A 6,172-nucleotide genomic window follows, 5' to 3' on the forward strand; every position below is an offset into this window, starting at 1 on the left:
TTAAAGAATTTTTAAATTAAGAATAGCTAACTGTCACGACTTCCACCGAAGTCGGTTCCTCTCCTTGTTCGGGCGGCGTTCGGCGGTCGGCATCACCGGTCTTCTAGCCATCGTCGATCCACTTTACCTTTTCCATTTGTTTTGTCTTGTTTTCCTACACACCTGGTTTTCATTTCCCTCATTAATTGTTGTGTATTTAACCCTCTGTTCCCCCCGTCTTTGTGTGGAATTGTTTGTTGTAAGTGCTTGTGCACATGTTTACTGGTGCGCGTCGGGTTTTGTACCCATGTTGGTTATTTCTTTATGCCGTTGGTTTTGAAATTAAACTGTTCCGGCTATTACTTAGTTCTGCTCTCCTGCGTCTGACTTCCCTGCCACCAGTTACGCACCCCTTACACTAACATTAGCCTAAATATTATGATAACTAACTCAAGATAGGACAGAGGCATCATTTACAACAAGAGCCAATAAAGCACAGTTGTCAGAACAAGCAATGAGGTGGGCAGAGCCAAGCAAGAGCTAGCACGATCCTATTAACGTGCTTTAGCATGTATTTGCATATTTACGTTAGGGAATGCCTAATCTCTGAAGTGTGTATGTGCAAGAACACGAATTCACCCTACATTCCTAAACCATGCCATTTTTTAAAACTTTGGCAAGGAGTCAAGTCTACAAAACTTGCACTCTGTTTGTAACAGATTCTAGTTTTGGAACAGAAAACTGCATTCAGATCGTTATGAGAAAATTATGAGCTCTTGCTCCTCCTTGACCCTCTGCCTGCCACTAGACTTCATTATTACCATTTAAGGTGGTGAATAGAAGCCCTCACTGGATGCTTCAAGTTTATACCCCATGTGACACATCTGGGTTTTCTCTTTCCTCTGTGATTAGCATAAATGAAAATGGCTAACATGAAAGTGGCGAACATTAGCCTAAATAAGAAAATGGCTAGGATTAACCTGAATGAAAGTGGTTAGCATTAGTCTAATAATGACCTCTTAGTCAAATAACCCTTGGCATTAAGTAGACTTCACAGAGAGAAAATGGCTCAACACTTGTGAAAATGTAGTATCAGTAATCGACGTGTTGGGAGAAATTATGTTGGCTATGTTGCTAATGACTTACAGTAGCTGTATTAGTGCCACACAAAATTTCCACCATGTTTGCTACGAGTCCTGTGTCTGTTATTCAACTCAGTGGGTGTAAACCTTGAGGTTAGAGTAGCCAGACCGTAGAGACTATGACATCACAGCTATGGCCATTCATCCCCATTGACTCTCTGGCAATAATTACAGTAGATGGCACTTTATCAACAATCAGGACATAGATCAGACCAGGGGGAAAGACCAGCAAGTCAATGACAGCCTTACAATAACCCACATCACAGGAACATTCTACAGCCCTGTGGAAAGGCACCAGGCGCTGGCGCACACAGATCCTTAACAAGCTCATTTATAGTTTACTGTCAAGGTTTTATTTGATGCTTGCCATTTTAAGGCTTTTATTTGTCTTAGAGAAGATTCCAATGTGACCTTCTTCCAGCTACCATGAACTAAATCTCTGCAGGGAAGGAACGTCAGGAACAATACAGCTTAAGACCAAAGATTCTCCTTAGTCAGTCAATCCATGGTTGTGTCCCAAATGACAACCTATTCCAGTGTTTCTCAAACTCTGTCCTCGGGACCCCAAGGCGTGCACATTTAGTTTAGTGCTCTAACACTACAAAGCTGATTCAAATGATCAAAGCTTGATGATTAGTTGATTATTTGAATCCACGGTGTAGTGCTTGTGCAACAACAACAAAGACGTGCCTTTGAGGTCCCGAGGACTGAGTTTGGGAAAACTTGCTCTGTTCCACCTTATAGGGCCCTCAAACTCAACTCTGGACCTCAAAGCCAGTTCCACTGTTTTTTTAATTGTTCCCCTATAATCAGGAACTGATTAGACCTGGGACACCAGGTGTGTGCAATGAATTATCAGGTAGAACAGAAAACCAGTAGGCTAGGGACCTTGTAGGGTAAGAGTTGAATACCACTGCTATAGGGAATAGGGTGCCATTTGGGACGCAATCTATGTGAAGCGTGTCAGACGTGCAGTCATGGAAGAGCCGAAGCAGTCTCAAAGGCTTCGAGAAAACAGTATCTGCAGTTCCGCACTCAAAGTTGTCATGGACACACAGGGGAATTACCTTCACATAACAAGAGATTCAAATAGTCCGACACAAAGATGTCTGTCTCGTCTTTTCAGCCTCCATTCTTTGCAGGCTTGTCGACTAGCTGTGAAGTTTGACAGACTTCCAACCGGGATTGGCAGGAAAGTACCTAAGCAATTCCAGCATGCATTGCAGACTGGCAAGTATTGCTGGTAGTAAACTTCAAACAGCTACTAAAATGTTTCACTCCTCTAATTGTTATGGTTCAACAAAGGGTAGAGGAAGCTGCATTTTACCAACAAGTGGAACACTGTTGTGCATCATCTATTTACGGAATAAGAGGAGGTAGAATGTTTCCCCTCACTCACTAACAAGAAACGCTTCAGACTCAGACTGTGAATGCAATCAATATCAGATCCTCACAGGGACCCAATTTTCCCTCCAAAATCATTGCACGGGGAAGAGAGAAAGGAAGGGAAGCAAGCAAGGACAGACTGTGTGCAATGCCCCATCCTCTCATGAGACACATTAACCAACAGACAGATAAAAGGCAGTCTGTTCTTTTCCGTTTCAAGGGGAATTGCACTGGACCAACAAGCCTGGGATGAAAAGTTTAGCGCTCTGCAGTCTGCACACGGGGGAAGAGCTCAGAGCTCATGGTCTTTATGTGGTTGCAACATTTGTCGAATTTTCCTTTACTAGCAGGCAGAAAAAGCTGAAAGCAATTAGAGTAAGTCTGAGCTCAAACTCATATCCCCCTGCTCTGTCTGCTGGTCCTGCCATCTAAACCACAAAAAAACCTTGATAAGGTTACAAAAGCCCAATAGTCACCCCATTGGCTTTATGTAGGCCTTATGATCACATATTAGAAACCACCCCATTCATGGCTAGCTGCAGGCAACGCTCTACATCTGTTGTTCGTTTTATCACTGCTTCCAAGATAACTTTGAGCCATTACAGTAGCATTTCATCAAGTTGAGCCACAGACAAGCACCATTCATGTCTATGAAGCTTGTTGAAACTATTTATTTTCAGAAGGAAAAAAATCCACCTTCAATAAAATGGTTTACAAAAAAAGAAAAGGAAATATAATTATTCTACTGAAGCTGTATATTGTATTAACAACATATTTACGCCATGGTAAGGACATAGCTGACACTTCAGCTATTTCCCCACTGGCTCTATGTTTGACTGACTGAAGTATAATTTGTTAATGCTTAGTCTGATGCTTGACTGCCCAGCATTTCCATCTGGTACCAGAGAGGCTGGAGTTTAGTCTGTGATGAAAATGTGAGGAGTGAGAGAAGGCAAGTTTATTAACAAGGAAATGGACCTCTAAACGTATTGGGTTTGATGCCTAAGTTACAACTTGTGCAGTTTTTTTTGGTGTTGATGCAAAATATCAAAAGAAATCGAACATATTGCTTTTTGTTTCTTTGTTTCTTTCTATTTTACTGTATAACTTGTACTGAAAGAGCTTAGCTTTGTAATGAAGTTGTTATAATAATTTTGAAACTTTGTTTAAAGGACTACTACTATATGTTAACATCTCATTTGCTCTGATGAAAACTAAATGCTTCCTGATCATATATCATATAATGACTCAAACAGGAATAATGTTGCAAATTACTTATTTTGTAGTAAGTATAACTTTTTCAAGGTAATTACTTATTTCAATAGTAAGTATGAATCTTGTCTGTAATTGCATTTGTTAAAAGAAAATGAAACAGTATGTGAAATATTAAACAGGTCATAATATGAATAAAAATGTATCAAATCAGACGCAATCTCCAATTTAAAAACACTCGCAGTCATATAAAATGTTTATGCACATATTACAAAGCCACTCAAATTGAACATTCAAGAATAAAACAATAACATAAAGCAGTGTTTAACTCACCGTTGCAGTTCCCTGTGATTCCCTCCTCTGAAAGCCTGAGAATCTGTCACTCTATTTCTTCTCTCTCTGACACCTGTTGACAAGCTCAGGGAATGAGTTTGAAGGGGCCCTTATAACCAATGCCTCTGTGGCTCCTGCAGCAACAGCCTTTCCCTCAAGTAGTTAAATCCCCTTCCGAAATGCCTTTGGCCAATGGGCAGTAGTTTGGGAGTGTCTCTTCTCTTGCTCCTCAATAATGGAATGAGAATAGAGATAGATAATGAGAGACATTCCTCCTTTTAAAAAAATTGCCTGAAACTAATCATAATACTTCAACATGACCCCCACACATGTTGCCCCCACCCCGTCACTACCAACTTTTGAGTTTGAGTTTTAGAAACGTTTTTTATATGTTTCCTGTCACAGTAGCAGCGATGGATGCAATTAATCATTTTACCAGTCCAGGACAGTAGTAATACGTGCTGTAAGGCAATCAGAGAAAGTTTGGATTTAATGGTGAGCTCAAGCCATGGACATACATGAAGAAAACACAGGTCTAGTCATATCAGTGAATTAAGTTTCCTATCACATTAGCGAACATGTATCAGTCTATCTGAAGTGTGAATTTAGTTCTAGATTACAGACTTTAGTTACAGTAGGATTTGTACTGTAGGATTTTTTCATTACATAAACTACTACAACACAACACAATACATGGACCATTATGTGGTCTGAAATCAAATAAACACAGATTTTATAAACCACTTCAATTTGGCACAAACACTGTGCTTACCATTGAGAAATGTCCACATTAACTGCTCGAAAAAATAGCAGCATAAATCACACCATCATTGTGCAACACATGTACAATGTTAATGTAGGGATAGAGCAAAATCATCAAACAGTACCAAAGTGTTGTGTTTATTATGAATTGAATCGCTAAGCATTTTGGTTTATTACATAAGAACAATGACGCAAATACAATAGAAACCCATGCAACAGCATAAATTCACACCAACACCACAGCCCCACCACACTTGCCAAATGGACAGGCAGCATCACCAAAGACTAGGAGTCGAGGTTGGTCATATTTTTCACCGGCATCTGTTTGTCTCTAAATATATAGTTGAAGCCGGAAGTTTACATACACTTAGGTCGTTAAACCCCTCCACAAATTTCTTGTTAACAAACTATAGTTTTGGCAAGTCAGTTAGGACATCTACTTTGTCCATTATTTCACTTAGCACTCCCTGTATCACAATTCCAGTGGGTCAGAAGTTTACACACACTAAGTTGACTGTGCCTTTAAACAGCTTGGAAAATTCCAGAAAATTATGTCATGGCTTTAGAAGCTTCTGATAGGCTAATTGACATCCTTTGAGTCAACTGGAGGTGTACCTGTGGATGTATTTCAAGGCCTACCTTCAAACTCATTGCCTCTTTGCTTGACATCATGGGAAAATCAAAAGAAATCAGCCAAGACCTCAGAAAAAAAATTGTAGACCTCCACAAGTCTGGTTCATTCTTGGGAGCAATTTCCGAATGCCTGAAGGTACCACGTTCATCTATACAAACAATAGTACGCACGTATAAACACCATAGGACCACACAGCCATCATACCGCTCAGGAAGGAGATGCGTTCTGTCTCCTAGAGATGAACCTACTTTGGTGCAAAAAGTGCAAATCAATCCCAGAACAACAGCAAAGGACCTTGTGAAGATGCTGGAGGAAACAGGTACAAAGTATCTATATCCACAGTAAAACGAGTCCTATATCGACATTCCGCTCAGCAAAGAAGAAGCCACTGCTCCAAAACGGCCATAAAAAAGCCAGACTACGGTTTGAAACTTCACATGGGGACAAAGATCGTACTTTTTGGAGAAATGTCCTCTGGTCTGATGAAACAAAAATAGATCTGTTTGGCCATAATGACCATCGTTATGTTTGGAGGAAAAAGGGGGAGGCTTGCAAGCCGAAGAACACCATCCCAACCGTGAAGCCCGGGGGTGGCAGCATCATGTTGTGGGGGTGCTTTGCTGCAGGAGGGACTGGTGCACTTCATAAAATAGATGGCATCATGAGGCAGGAAAATGATGTGGATATATTGAAGCAACATCTCAAGATATCAGTCAGGAAGTTA

The sequence above is a fragment of the Salvelinus namaycush genome, chromosome 11, assembly GCF_016432855.1.
Source record: "Salvelinus namaycush isolate Seneca chromosome 11, SaNama_1.0, whole genome shotgun sequence".
NCBI classification, from domain to species: Eukaryota; Metazoa; Chordata; class Actinopteri; order Salmoniformes; family Salmonidae; genus Salvelinus; species Salvelinus namaycush.